This window comes from Manis javanica, chromosome 2 (genome assembly GCF_040802235.1).
Source record: "Manis javanica isolate MJ-LG chromosome 2, MJ_LKY, whole genome shotgun sequence".
Classification (NCBI taxonomy): Eukaryota; Metazoa; Chordata; class Mammalia; order Pholidota; family Manidae; genus Manis; species Manis javanica.
The window spans coordinates 147,220,106-147,236,498 of record NC_133157.1 but is presented as its reverse complement, the minus strand read 5'-3'; the positions used below and the strand labels follow the sequence as shown (position 1 = coordinate 147,236,498).

The 16,393-nt window shown below is 38.2% G+C and overlaps 1 protein-coding gene across 4 annotated transcripts in view; it reads left to right on the top strand.

The window, feature by feature from the left end:
- LOC118968284 (uncharacterized) overlaps positions 1-16,393 on the top strand; it is a 90,145-nt gene that overhangs the window by 32,267 nt on the left and 41,485 nt on the right. For 3 of the 4 annotated variants that reach the window (XM_073229560.1, XM_073229563.1, XM_073229561.1), the window contains 2 exons: positions 10,133-10,247; positions 10,410-10,583. The gene's annotated coding sequence lies outside the window, so the exon portion shown is untranslated. Of the gene's footprint in view, positions 1-8,271; positions 10,248-10,409; positions 10,584-16,393 lie in introns of those variants that run through there. The other variant, XM_073229562.1, reaches the window with a different exon arrangement.

Below are 16,393 nucleotides of genomic sequence, written 5' to 3'. Positions count from 1 at the left end.
TAAAGCAGGGGGAATTATGCTCCCTAACTTCAAGATCTACTACAAAGCTCCAGTAATCAAGACAATTTGGTACTGGCACAAGAGCAGACCCATAGACCCATAGAACAGACTAGAGCTCTGATGTAAACCCAACCATATATAGTCAATTAATATATGATACAGGAGCCATGGACATACAATGGGGAAATGACAGCCTCTTCAACAGCTGATGTTGGCAAAACTGGACAGCTACATGCAAGAAAATGAAACAGCTACATGCAAGAGAACAGCTGGTGTTGGCAAAACTGGACAGCTACATGCAAGAGAATGAAACTGGATTAACCCCATACACAAAAGTAAACACGAAATGGATTAAAGACTTGAATGTAAGTCATGAAACCATAGAAGACAACATAGGCAAACATCTCCTGAATATAAGCATGAGTAACCTCTTCCTGAACCTTGAGCAAGGGAAACAAAAGCAGAAATGAACTCATGGGACTACATCACACTGAAAAGTTTCTGTATGGCAAAGGACAACATCAACAGAACATAAAGGCATCCTACAATACGGGAGAATATATTTGTAAATGACATATCCGATAAGGGGTTAACATCCAAAATATATAAAGAAATTAGATGCCTCAACACCCAAAAAGCAAATAATCCTATCAACAAATGGGCAGTGGATATGAAGAGACAGTTCTCCAAAGAAGAAATTCAGATGGCCAACAGGCACAAGAAAAGATGCTCCACATCACTAATTATCAGGGAAATGAAAATTGAAACCACAATGAGATATCACCTCACATCAGTTAGGATGGTCAACATCAAAAAGACTAGGAACAACAAGTGTTTGCAAGGATGCAGAGAAAGGGAAACCCTCCTACACTGCTGGTGGGAATATAAACTAGTACAACCATTGTGGAAAGCAGTATGGAGGTTCCTCAAAAAAACTATAAATGGAAATACAATTTGACCTAGGAATTCCACTCCTAGGAATTTACCCATAGAAAACAACTTCTCAGATTCAAAAAGACATATGCACCCCTTTGTTTATTGCAGCACTATTTACAATAGCCAAGATAGGGAAACAACCTAAGTGTCCATCAGTAGATGAATGGATAAAGATGATGTGGTTCATATACATAATAGAATACTACTCAGCCATAGGAAAGAAACAAATCCTACCATTTGCAACAACATGGATGGAGCTAGAAGGTATCATGCTCAGTGAAATAGGTCAGGCAGAGAAAGACAAATACCAAATGATTTCCCTCATTTGTGGAGTATAACAATGAAGCAAAACTGAAGGAGCAAAATAGCAGCAGACTCACAGACTCCAAATGGGTCTAGGAGTTATCAAAGGAGAGGGGTGGAGGAGAGCCGGTGGGGAGGTAGTGAGAAGGGAATTGTAGGGTATCATGATTAGTGCACACGGTGTGTGGTGTCACAGGGTAGACAGTACAGCACAGAGAAGACAAGTAGGGACTCTGTGGCATCTTACTACCCTGATGGACAGTGACTGCATTGGGGTATGGGGTGGGACTTGATAATAAGGGTGAATGCAGTAACCACACTGTTTTTCTTGTGAAACCTTCAGAAGAGTGTACATCAGTGATACCTTAAAAAAGAAAGAATAAGCTGGGACTTCTAGCAGACTAAGGTAAAAAAAAATAAGGAACTTGGAACATTCTGGCCCTTTAACTGATGTTGAAACATTTGTAATTTTTCGTTTTTCCAGTTGCAATCTATATTATGTGCCTTAATCTACAAGCCATTAATAAATGGCAGTATTGATTTGTTTACTGTATGTGAGGTTGCACATTTTTGTTATCTGAGACCTGAAAGGCACTTTTTTGGATAGATTGTTGATAAAACTGGATGCAGTGAATTAAAATAAATGTCTAGTACTAACTACACCATTAAGTACCTATGATTTTGGCCAAAAATCAGTTCCCTCATCTTTAGAAGAGACAGAGGAGGCAGATAAAATGTGAGGCTGTCTTTCAGCTAGTGTTTCATGAATCCAACCTTCCCAGTCAGTCTTTACTACCACACCACTGAAATAAATCATGATTGGCAAACAGGATTTCACCGGACACTTCTACTAAGGTTACCTACTAAACATGAAGGGATCTCCTCTTCTCTTCTAAAGTCCTTCATGAATATACCCTACACTTGCATTTCCTTTATAGAAATGAAGTGTGTTACTTGAAATGTATTACTGGTGTGTGTGTGTATGTGTAAAGAGAATTATATATAAATAGAGAAATATCTATGTATATGAATGATTCTGTCCTAAAAGGTTCATTGAAAATTAGTGTAATCTTAAAGAAGAATGTGTGATTACATATTTAGAAAAGTGATATTGTTTAATTTTCAAATGTTTATGGATCTTTCCTATTTCTTTCTGTTTTTCATTTCTAATTTAATATTGACTTAGTCGAAGAATATATTTCACGTGATTCCAGATCTTTAAATTTCATTGAGGTTTGTGTTACGGTTTATCCTGGAATATATCACATGTGTGTTTATAAAGAATATGGATATACTCTGTTATTTTGGGGTAGACAATGATTTTCAAGTCTCAGGTATGTAAAACTGGTTGATAGTACTATTTAGAACTTCTTTATTTCTACAGACTTTTAATTGTCATATCAATTATTATGATAGTAATATCTAAATCTCTGTCATTAAAAAAATATTTTTCTTTTAGTTCTGTTATTTGCTCCATTATATATTAGGTTTCTTTTGTTAAGTGTATATACATTTATAACTTAAATATTCATAAGATATGGACATTTTTATCATCATGAGATGTCTGTTTTTTCTCTCTATAACATTTCTTGGCTTAAAGTCTATTTTCTCTAATGTTAATATTGCTGCTCCACCTCTCTTATGGTTCCTATATCCAGTCTGACAATATCTACATTTGATTAAATTCTTCCACACAATCACGTTTAAAATATATACTGATGTGCTTGGATGTACATCTGACATTTTGTTGCTTCTTTTGTAGGGGGTTCATGTCTTTATATTCTGTTTCTTTTAATTGCCTTACTTATGCTAATCAAGTAATTTTAATGTAGTATTTTAACACCTATGTTGATTTTTTTAACTGTACACTTTTATTTTTGTTTTTATTTTTTAGAATTTACTCTTGGGATTGAATTAGGCATCTTTAAATTAACACAGTCCACTTTAACTTTATACTGACTTAATTTTGGTATTATTTAGAAACTTTCCCTCATTTTAATATAGATCCATTTCAACCTCCTTTCTTTCCGCTCTTTCTGTCAGATATACATTACATATATGTTATAAATTGAAAAATACAGCATTATATTTATTGTTTAAGTAGTCATATTATTTCATAAGTTACTGAAAGAAGAAGGGTTTATAATTGCCAACATATTTACTATTTATGGTGCTTTTTAGTCTTTACTATGGAACCAGGTTTCTGTCTGATAGCGTTTTTGTCCATATTGTAGGATTTCTTTGAATCTTTCATGGATGGAAGGTCTGTTGGTAGCCATGAATTCTCTCTCACTTCTTACTTATCTGGGAAACATTTTTTTGTTGTTGTTTTTTTTGTCCCCTCCCCTGCTCCCACCCCCTTCCTGGGAAAGTTTTTATTTTGTCTTTACTTTGAAGGATAGTTTTGTAGAAATGTTGTTTGACCTTTTTTACCTTTTTTGTTTGTATCTTTTAACACTTTGAATACGTCACTCCACAGTCACTTGACATCATTTCTGATATAAAGTTAGCTCCTAAGCATGCTGATGATTTTTAGTGAAAGTTTTGAGGCTTTTAATATTTTTTCTTATATTTGTCTTTCAGAAGTTTGACTTATGATGTATCTGGGCATAAATCTCTTTGTGTTTATTCTATTTAAGATTGTTGAATTTCTTGAATAATAGGTTAAAGTTTTCTTTGAATTTTTTTAAGTTTTCAGCCATTATTTCCTAGAATAATGTTATCCCTTTCTCTTCTGTCCTTCTTGAACTTTCACCACTTATGTCACTATGCTAATCATTGTCACACAGGCCTCCATATCCTTTAATTTTAATTTTTTTGATAAATTCTATTCATCTATGAGTCTATTTCTTTCTTATTAATTCTGTTTTCAGTACTTCTCAACTTTTCAAATTCCATCTGGCTCTTTCATTCTAATTTAAATTTCTCTATGGAGGTTACCTATTTGTTGAGATACTGCCATATTTTCCTTAAGAAAGAATTTGAACATCATATTATAATAGCTTCTTAATTTTTTGTTAACTAAATATATCACCAACTTTGTTCATTCAGAGTCAGTTTCAGTGGACTGCTCCCTGACTGGAATGGACCATATTTTCCTTTGTGTGGGTGTGTATGTGTGTGTGTGTGTCTTATAATTTTTGGTTGATAATTAGACACTTTAGATAATTCATTTTATCATCTCTGCATTTTTTTTTGACAGTTTATTTGTTTTATTTTTTTCCAGTATGCCTGGCTGCAGAATCTGTCTGCCCTATGCTGAGCAGTCACTGATATCTTTGTTCAGTTATTTCCTTAATTTTTATTTTTATTTTTTGCCTCACTTCTAAGGGATAACTTCTATATCTTTGTATCTTAATGGCTAGCGAATGATTTGGGAAGAGATTGTGTGAAGACATCTCAAACCCATAGGCTTCCACTATACCCTGATTATTCTGTTTAGGTTGGAAAATGGAGTCGAAATTCAGCCTCCTCTCAAGTTCCCTAGGCTTTTCTTCCACTTCATTTTGGTGGGTCTTCCTTGTCCACAGTTTCCCAGTTAGCCAGGGATGTATGGAGAGCTGATTTAACTATCTCCTTTCCAGGGTCAATCTGTTAAATCTGTCAATTTGACAATTTCCTCAACAGATATCACGATGTCATACTGGCAAACTATGACATCCACCCATTTGTATTTTACCAAGTTTGCTAGTTTAGCTGTCAATGCCAGAAGTTATGCTTCCAGCCCCGGTTGATTCTAAGCTTCTGGTATCAAAGATACTGGGTTTAATTTCCAGGCCTACCTGACTAAGGTAATTATTTTCACTGATCACTGAGGATGGAGTTGGAGGATGGAAGCACTGAGGCAGCAATACCACAGATGCCCAAAATTCTAGCAGGCATTCTATTTTGAAGAATACCATTTTTCAGTTTTTTATCTGTCTTCAATCTCTAGAGACCTGAAATGGTTGTTTTTGACAACCGTTTCCAGTTTTAGACTTGTTTGATCTAATTATCACTTGTTAACCTTTTCAAAAATCAGTAGTATTAAATGTTTTTTTGTATCATGCACAATTTTGGTAGATGTTATGGTAAAAAATAAAACTTGAAATTTGAGGTATTAAAGCTAAATAAACTATTCACAAAAACATAAGGCTGATTTTGAGAACCTAAAAGGCATGTAGTATATGTACGCTATACCTGGGCCTGAAGAGGCATGAGAAGGACACTTTATATGCATAAGGATGCCTGACAAAGACGTGCTTTGGCAGCCGGTCTTGGTGAGCCCTTAGCAGCCTCTGCCAGGCCAGGGCTGGGAAATATACACAATCACCTGGTATAGTTTCTGCCCTCTTTTCTTTTATTAGTTTCTCTCACAGAACAAAGCAAGAGGGCAAGAGAGTATGTTCATGGAGTAAGTCAGCCTTCCAGTCACAGAACATACTGCAGAAGGATGGAAATTAGGCCATATCAGGGAAACTGTAGATATACAGCATACTTTTTAAGCAGCTTCCTATCTGACTGGTTTCCATCTAGCATGATAATCAACTTTTTGGAAAATTTATTAGAAGAAAGGCATAAAATAAATGACTATGGTATTCCATTTTACACCATACTAAATGTATTTCTTTTACTTTTGGGCTACCTTTAAATTTCTAAAGCACAAGTGAAAACATAATGGGCATTGTAGAAAGTTTACAATGGAAATAAACGCTTAATATTGTATTTTGAAATCATCACATAGAGCTTTGTGCCTTTTAGTAGTTTTAGTAGAATCGGAAAGACAGAGGGATTAATTTAAACTTTGTATTATATGCATGTTTCAATTCTCTATTATGCAGATTCTTTATTACTGAGCTCTAATGAGAGCACTACGGTGCTCTCACTAATAACACTCCAATAAACATCACGGCTCATACAAATTGTTCAGTGTTTCAGATATGAATTTAAATGTATTTTAGAAATGGATTTTTATTTTCACATATGAATATTATCAGTTCTTTTGATAGTAATAGTAAAACTGGGTCCCAAAAAGGATGTTGCAGTCTTACAATTCAGGAGGGTCTCTCTCTGCCTTCATCTCGCGACCAGTATAGGACACATGGCTCACAGTGGGTAGTTCCTTGGGCGGTTGACATTGACTAAACTCCCATTTATCTTTTTCTTTTCATGGGCCCTGGATTTAACCCTTTCGTACTTGAACTGTAGTGACTCACACTCATCAGCCTCCCTTCTAGGTATGTCTGTAGAAATGTAGTATGGTTGTATTAGTTTTCTATTGCTGCCATAGGAAATTGATGCAAAGTTAGCTGCTTAAATATACAGATATATTATCTCACATTTCTGGAGGTGAGCAGTCTCACATGGTCTCATTGACTAAAGCTCAGGAAGAGAATTTGTTTCCTTCTCCAACTTTTCCAAGGTGTAGGCGGAGGACAGTTCCTGCAGTCAAAGATCCGAGATCCTCTGCTCCTTGCTAGCTGTCCAGATTGCTGTATTACTTGTCTGGCTTCCTACATATTCAAAACTCGGAATGGTGGCTTGAGGCCCCTCTCATGCTTTGAATCTCTGTTCTTTCTTGTGCTACATTATTCTGATGGGCTCTTCAGCCTCCATTTGCCACTGTGAAGGATGTATGTGATTAGATTGAGGCCACCTAGATAATCCAGGATAATGTGTGCTCTGAGGCATGAATAATTGTTTTCCTGATTTCTCTCTCTGCTAGTTCATTTTTAGTGTATAGGAATGCCACAGATTTCTTTCTATTAATTTTATATCCTGCAACTTTGCTCAATTCCAATATTAGGTCTAGTTTTGTGGGGAGGAGGCTTTCACCATCCTGAAGTTTCACGCTGCTCTTGCCCCCATACACAGCTTTTCCGTATGGACTAGTCTACCTTCTGCCAATTTCCCAACTCAGCCACACACACACACACACACACACACACACACCGCCCACCAATGCTCCTCTCAATCATCAGCCGAAATGAGCCTTGTCTGGGCCCAGCACATACACTCTCCACACCCTTGGTCTCTGAGTGCCCTGCCCTGTGATGTCATCTGGGCGGGGCACTTGTGTTGCCTGGAGTTATTGTGTGCTAACTGCTGACAGGGGTCTGGGCTGTTGTGGCCCCTAGGTTGGCTTATACAGCACTAGTGCTGTGGAGCGGACGGCAGCAGGGGAGCTGAGGTCTCCTGAAGCCCGAGGCTTTGTTATGATGGAGAGGATATTTGGATCCCAGGGCCTGAAGTGTTGGCCATCTTTGCGCTCCTTCAGAAACCATTCCACTAACACAGAGGTTGACTGCTGGGGAGTCAACTTTCAGGCCCAGTACCATATCCGAAGCAAAGATGTCAGAAAGATCCACATGGCTGCCAGTAAGGGCAAAGTAGCCAGAGTGCAGCAGATTCTGTTTATGGGGAAAAATGGCTTGAATGACACGGACAAGAAGAATAGGTAAGAGGGGCCGGGAGGCCAGAGGCGGTCTGGGAGGAGGTGGGTGGACCTGGGAAAGCGCTCACCTTCCAGGCTCACCTGGGGAGCCGTGCCTCCTGGCACCAAGGCCCCACAGGACCTGGGTCCCGGAAGCCTGACAAGGGGTACCTGCTGCCCATGCCCACAGTATGAGAAGAAGAGACAAAAACTAGCGATTTCAGACTAACTCATAATTATTACAGAGCACTTATGGACAATTTTGCAGTCATTTAACTAAACATCACTAATAGGAAAACGGAGTATAGATAGCATTTTATTTTAATGTATACGTAACAAAGTATCTGAAGAAGATGGAATTGGGAAGAAATGGGAGCTCAAGAAAGATTCACTATGGTCAACTAAAGAACTTCATACCATAATATTAGATATTACAGAAAAGTGCATAATGAAATAAAAGTGCCTAACAATACTGCCTATTGTCCTAAGTTGATCATCACACATATCTAATTTTCTTACAACCTGTAAATGTAAATATTGAATAAAACCAGCTATCCTTATCACTGAATCCTGAATTTCCTTTGGCTTAAAGTTTCATGAAAATCAAAATACTTATTTTTTAAAAATTTCTGCTTCTGTTTTGATATTTCAGAAGAACCACTATTTCATAATGCTTTTTTTATTAGTTTTATTTTGGTATCATTAATCTACAATTACATGAAGGACATTATGTTTACTAGGCTCCCCCCTTCACCAAGTTCCCCCAACATACCCATTCATAGTCACTGTCCGTCGACATATTATGATGCTGTAAAATCACTACTTGTATTCTCTGTGTTGCACAGCCCTCCTCACACTCCCCCACCCCCACACTATACGTGTTAATAGTAATGCCCCCTTTCTTTTTTCCCACCCTTATCCCTCCCTTCCCACCCGTCCTCCCCAGTCCCTTTCCCTTTGGTAACTGTTAGTCCATTCTTGGGTTCTGTGCTTCTGCTGCCGTTTTGTTCCTTCAGTTTTCTTTTGTTCTTAGACTCCACATATGAGTGAAATCATTTGCTACTTGTCTTTCTCTGCCTGGCTTATTTCACTCAGCATAATATCCTCTAGCTCCATCCATGTTGTTGCAAATGGTAGGATCTGTTTTTTTCTTATAGCTGAGTAATATTCCATTGTGTGTATGTACCACATCTTCTTTATCCATTCATCTAGTGATGGACATTTAGGTTGCTTCCATATCTTGGCTATTGTAAATAGTGCAGCGATGAACATAGGGGTGTATCTGTCTTTTTCAAACTGGGGTGCTGCATTCTTAGGGTAAATACCTAAAAGAATTCCTGGGTCAAATGGTATGTCTATTTTGAGCATTTTGAGGAACCTCCATAGTGCTTTCCACAATGGTTGAACTAATTTACATTCCTACCAGTAGTGTAGGAGGGTTTCCCTTTCTCCACAACCTCGCCAACATTTGTTGTTGTTTGTCTTTTGGATGGTAGCCATCCTTACTGGTGTGAGATGATATCTCATTGTGGTTTTAATTTGCATTTCTCTGATGACAAGCGATGTGGAGCATCTTTTCATGTGTCTGTTGGCCATCTGAATTTCTTCTTTAGAGAACTGTCTATTCAGCTCCTCTGCCCAGTTTTTAATCATATTATTTGCTTTTTGTTTGTTGAGGTGTGTGAGCTCTTTATATATTTTGGATGTCAACCCTTTATCAGATCTGTCATTTATGAATATCATAATGCTTTTAAAAACTAAAATTTATTTAAATCCAAGTATGTGAACTGCAGTAGATCTGTTGTGTATACCATTATTTCATTTAATGTAATTCAGTGGATGGTCTGATGCTGTACTATTTTATGCACCAATAAGAAACGTTTTAAATGCTGCCAATTAGTTATCAGGCGTTATGAATTATAGCTGCATTCCAATGTGAGATGTTAAAATGTGAGGGAATGAGAATCTTAAAATGATTCAAACACAGTGCTCTAATTAAAACATTTTTGTAAAGTAGGCACAATTATATCATTTTACTAAATTGGATTCCCTTTATAAAGGAGTAGTAATAGTAATAATTATAACAATAGTGTAATAATTGCTGACCTGCTGTTTGTGCTAGGAACTGTTCTAAAGCATTTAGCATAGATTCTTATTTAAATATAACAGTAGTATCCCATGAAATAACTTACTTTTATCCCCATTATGTTGATGAGGAAATTGAGGCACCAAAAGGCCAACTGATCTCTAAGGTGTAAGATTCAAACCTAAGATGAGCTGAATCCCCAGGTCATGCTATTTCTATCAAGTAGTCTGCACTTTCATTAATGTGGTGAGTAATAAGGCTGATAAATATTGTACCTTCTCCAGAAAAAGTAGATTTGTTTTGAAGACTTAGCTCTTTAATGTTCACAATCACATGAATAATTGTATGTTTTGAGAAGAGTGCATTGTTCCTAACAAGTCCACTCACTTTCCTAGGACTGCTCTGCATTTGGCCTGTGCCAACGGCCATGCAGAAGTGGTAACTGTTCTGCTACAGAGAAAATGTGAGCTTAACCTCCGTGACAACCTAGAGAGGACACCCCTGATCAAGGTATGTAGGAGCTGTCGATGCCAGCCTGAGATGGATTTGATGTAATAGCTGAGAAGATAAATCAATTTCTCTCATTTAAGTATAACTCACTGGTGAAACCTGTAGAGTGTCTACTTTGAAATCCTAGAATTTATACTGTGTTTCTTTGTGTAATACCTACAGGCCGTGCAATGCCAGCAAGAGAAATGCGCACATATTCTTTTAAACCATGGTGCCGATCCCAATGTAAGTGACATCTATGGCAACACAGCTTTACACTATGCAGCTTGTGGTGAGTGTGTAACAACAGTGGCACAGCTCCTTTCGCACAACGCAGACATTGAGGCAAACAATGAGGTATGCACCCACCACCTTTATCTACAAAAATTTGAATAAGATGTTTTTAATTTCTTTAGTAGCCATTGATGTATAAAATTCTTTTACATATACATCCGTATGTGTGTGTATATGTAGACACATACATATACTGCATACTCGACATCGGGCCCTGTCACCATGGAAACACCTCCAAAGCCAAGTCAGGGAGGGCTAGAGAAAGGATGCCCATACAGAGGGCAGAACAGTCTCCTGGCCCTGCTTTCCCCGAGGAGGAGGACCTTCCCTTGACTGCCTGGGAGGGGGTGGTAGGCTCAGAGCCCACAAAGGACTGAAGGCTGAGGGGCTGTGAGGTGATGGTGGAGGCTGACTGCTCTGCAGAGCCTTAGGAAATGGGTGCTGCTGGGGATGGGTGGAAGGAGAGGTGGAGAACTGGTACCAGGCCAGAGGAGCTGGGTGAGTGCATGTGGGATGTGGAAGCGGCACACCACAGGACCTGGGCACTCTGGGACCCCAGGGCTCTGAAGATCCAGTGAGGGGTTTGGGTCACATCTTGACATCAGCAGGGCAATTCCCTTGTACTGGCAGCTGCTCTGCCAGCCATGTACCACCTTAGGGTTTTCATATCACAAAGTAGCTCCTGCTCAGCCTCATGCAGCTCCTCACCAGCTTATAGCTGCATGTAGGGAACAGGTGATGGTGAAGCTGATCTGCCTGCTGTTTCTTCTGGACGTACGTTACCTCCCATGCGGCAGCCCCAACAGGTTAATATAGTTAGGATCAATTTTACATATTTGGAAAATCAAGCATTTCCTGACTGAAAATATTTTAAAATAACTAAGATTTCACTCAAAATAATGGCTCTTCTAAGAAAGCATTAGAGTACAGCTTTGTTACATGCGTTCATGGCAGATGTTTGTGAAAACACTGAATTTGCTGAAGTACAGCTTTTCTTTCAAATATTTTTTCCGCACCCAAGTTTTTTTCTAATTGGTGTCAAGCAACACAGGAAAGCCAAGTTTGCTTTGGAAATAGGCTTTATCTAAAAAGAAAACAAAAGAAATGCATTTTATCATCTGAAATTGTGGCTACTCTTGACGAGTTTCTATTTTATTAAAAAAACTGACTTACGTAAAAGCGATTCCTCTTTCACTGGCTAAAGTTTCAGAGGCAAAAAGGAAAGGGAAAAGGAGAGAGAGTGCAATCAGAAATATGGAGGCCAATTTGGAATTTGGGCACATGAAGGGAAAGAACAAGACGAGGTGTTTTGTGTTTGCTTTGTCCTTCTTGCTTTTCTCTGTTTAGGCAAGATGTCTTCAGCCTTGAGGGAAAATAATTGTTTGTTTGGGAAAGAGGATGAATGGGTTGTAAACTTGCTTAGAGATCAACATTAGGAGGACTCTGAGGAACCAGACTGGCAGGGAGCAGTTGGTGATGAGGTGGGAAACGAGGGAAGATGATGTAATGAACTGATATATCCCGTTCTCTCAGAAACAGCCACGTAGACGGGACCTAACTCTGCCTTCAGATCTAGAACATCTTGATGGGAAGGGAGGAGTTTATGAATAACGAAATCAAGTTATATTTTGGGTTTCCTTACAAGTCCCTGTTCTGCCCCCACCGAGAAAAATTAAATGCGGTTTTGCTAAGTGACTCATCTCTTGTGCTTTCCTTTCTTTGATAAAATCCTCTAGTGATAGCAGGAATTGACCACATATGTGAGAGATGAGAATGACGTGATTGTCCAGTGCACCAGTGCTCAGCTAGGGTTGTGCTGGTTAATCGAATTGCCTGGGAAACTTTAAAAAACCAAGTCCAGTAAGGCCTGGATATGTATGTATATTTGGAAATATTTCCTTGAGGTACTGATACAGCTCTTGCTTAACAACTACTGAATGGATAAGTGTAATATATAAATTTGCAGATCTCACAAACTTAAGAAATCCCTAGAAGTGTTGGAATTTGATAGGTTACTACTTCCTTCAGCTCTCTCCTTTCTGACAATTTTAGCCTGACTTCCATCTGGCCCTACCTCTGTGACTGAGAAGTTTAAAAAGAATATTACTGGCGATATCTGTTGGCCTAAACAAAACATGTTTTTCCTTCCAGCCATCAGTTATTCCCTAGCACTCAAAGAGTCTTTAGTAATTTGCTTCTGGATAGTCTTAATAAGTAGAGGCTGACCCTTGAAGGATTTTGCATCTTTTGGTATCAGTAAAGTCATTAGGCCAACAAATTGGTTATCACAAGCAGGGTTCTCCGATGGCAATAGTAGTAAATCATGGACCTTCTTTTTAGCTGAAGCCGTGTGATAGAGTGTCTCAGTATGTCTGTTAAATTCACAGATCCCTGGCATAATTAGAATTGCAATTTTAAATATCGAAATCCATGTAGTTAGTGACAAAAGTGATGGGAATTTTTTTAATAGTTTAGGTTCAGCAGTCCTAAGAACTAGTTATCCATTTGATTAACAATCTGGGAGAATTAAATAAAAATAGATTGTAGCTTTCATAAGCATTGGAAAAATTCTTTGAGGTGGTATTATGAATCATTTTTGGTTTTTATCAAATGTACAGCACGATGGTTCTATAGTACCCCTCCTCCTCCCTCCAACATCCCTGCCTAGTTTGCTCCCCCTTTGTAACCACTAGACGCTTCTCAGTGTCTGTGAGTCTAATGCTGTTTTGTTCTTTTTCTTTTTCTTCTTTTTATATTCCACAAATAAGTGAAATCATATGGTATTTGTCTTTCTGCACCTGGCTTATCTCCCTGATCATAATACCCTCAAGATGCATTCATGTTGTTGCAAGTGGCAGGATTTCCTTTTCAGAGCAAAATAATATTCCATTGTATATGTACCACATCTTTATCCAGTCATCTACTGATGGATGCTTAGGTTGCTTCCACATTTTGGCTATTGTAAACGGTGTGACAATAAACATAGGGGTGCATATATGTTTTTGAAGCAGGGATTTTGTTTTCTTCAGGCAAATTTCCAGGAGTGGAATTCCTGGGTCAAACAGTATTTCTATTTTTAGTCTTTTGAGGAACCTCCATACTGCTTTCCATAGTGGTTGTACCAACTTGCAGTCCCACCAACAGTGTAGGAGTGATCCTATTTCTGGGTATTATGAATCTTAATAGCAATTTTTATTACATGTTGGGGCCCAGTGTTTTGGTAAACCATATGATACTAAAAAAAGGGGAGATTTTTGCATACACCGATTTGTTTTATACACAACCACTGGGAAATGTGAAAAATGTAAAACAAGTGAACTATAGACTAACTGTGGCCCCTGAATACATTTAATTTGCCCCAATAAATTGAGTCAATATTTAAAATGAAGGGGACTCATGTAGAAATCTGGGCTTCAGGCTTCTCTTAAAGGATCATATCTGCAACGTGGAATCATGCCTACTCTGAGGTGTGGTGCTGTGCAGAGGGCTTCCCCTTTATCTGTTCCCCTGTCCCCACCTGGGGTCTTTACTTCCTTGAGTCACCTACTTTGCCCTCTATAAACACTGGAGGTTACAATTTGACGTTAGACTATTTTATAGTATTTTTTGATAAATATTCAAGATTTTTGAGATGGTTTGTATTAATTTACAATGTAGAGTTTACGTCATATATTAATCTCAGGAATAGGCTTGACTTAAATTAGAATTTATAAGAGGTTTATATTTACTTATTCCCTTTTTATTTGCTTATTTTTATTTATTCATTCATTTATTTATTGATACATCATTAACATACACCTACATGAACAATATTGTGGTTACTAGATTCCCCCCATTATCAAGTCCCCACCACATACCCCATTAAGGTCACTGTCCACTAGTGTAGTAAGATGTTATAGAATCACTACTTATCTGTGTTAAACTGCCTTTCCCGTGTCTTCCCCCACCACACACATTATGTATGCTAATCATAATGCCCCTTTTTCCGCTTATCCCTCCCTTCCCACCCGTCCTCCCCAGTCCGTTTCCCTTTGGTAACTGTGACTCCATTTGTGGGTTCTGTGAGTCTGCTGCTGTTTTGTTCCTTAACTTTTTGCTTTGATCTTACACTCCACAGATGAGTGAAATCATCTGACACTTGTCTTTCTCTGCCTGGCTTATTTCACTGAGCATAATACCCTCTAGCTCCATCCACGTTGTTGCAAATGGTAGGATTTGTTTTCTTCTTATGGCTGAATAGTGTTCCATTGTGTATATGTACCACATCTTCTTTATCCATTCATCTACTGAGGGATCCTTAGATTGCTTCCATTTTTTGGCTATTGTAAATAGTGCTGCCAAAAACATAGGGGTGCACCTATGTCTTTTTCAAACTGGGTTCCTGCATCCTTAGGGTAAATTCCCAGGAGTGGAATTCCTGGGTCAAATGGTATTTCTATTTTTAGTTTTCTGAGGCACCTCCATCCTACTTTCCACAATGGTTGAACCAATTTACATTCCCATCAGCAGTGTAGGAGGGTTTCCTTTCCTCCACAACCTCACCATCATTTGTTGTTGTTTTGTCCTTTCAATGTTGGCCATCCTAACTGGTGTGAGGTGATATCTCACTGAGGTTTTAATTTGCATGTCTCTGATTTGTGTGATGTGGAGCATCTTTTCACATGCCAGTTGGGCATCTGAATTTCTTCTTTAGAGAAGTGTCTGTTCAGATCCTGTGCCCACATTTTAATTGGGTTATTTGCTTTTTGTTTGTTGAGGTGCCTGGGCTCTTTCTGTATTTTGGAGGTCAACCCATTATTGGATCTGTCATTTATGAATATATTCTCCCATACTGCAGGATGCCTTTTTGTTAATCTGATGGTGTCCTTTGCTGTACAGAAGCTTTTTAGTTTGATATAGTCCCACTTGTTCATTTTTGCTTTTGTTTCCCTTGCCTGCGGAGATATGTTTATGAAGAAGTTGCTTATGTCTAAGAGTTTTATGGTTTCATGACTTCCATTCAGGTCTTTGATCCATTTCAAATTTACTTTTGTGTATGGAGCTACACAATAATCCTGTTTCATTCTCTTACATTTAGCTGTCCAGTTTTTCTAACATCAGCTGTTGAAGAGGCTGTCATTTCCCCATTGTATATCAATGGCTCCTCTATAATACATTAATTGACCACATATGCGTGGGTTAATATCTGGACTCTCTATTCTGTTCCACTGGTGTATGGCTCTGTTCTTGTGCCAGTACCAAATTGTCTTGATTACTGTGGTTTGAGGTAGAGCTTAAGGTTGGGAAGCGCGGTCCCCCTGCTTTATTCTTCCTTCTCAGGATTGCTTTAGCTATTCGGGTTCTTTTGTGGTTCCATATCAATTTTAGAACTCTTCCAGTTCATTGAAGAATGCTGTCGGTATTTTGTTAGGGATTGTGTTAAATCTGTAGATTCAATTAGGCACGATGGCGATTTTAACAATATTAATTCTTCCTCTCCAAGAGCATGGGGTGATTTTCCATTTATAGGTATCCTCTTTAATTTCCCTTAGGAGATTCTTGTAGTTTTCAGAGTATAGGTCTTTCACTTCCTTGGTTAGGTTTATTCCTAGGTATTTTATTCTTTTTGCTGCTTTTGTGAATGGAATTGTTTTCCTTATTTCTCTTTCTGCTAGTTCATCATTACCGTATAGGAATGCAACAGATTTCTCTGTATTCATTTTGTATCCTGCAACTTTGCTGAATTCAGATATTAGTTCTAGTAGTTTTGGAATGGAGTCCTTAGGGTTCTTTACATACAGTATCATGTCATCTGCAAACAGTGACAGTTTGAATTCTTCTTTACCAATCTGGATGCATTTTCTTTCTTTGTGTTGTGTGATTGCTGTGGCTAG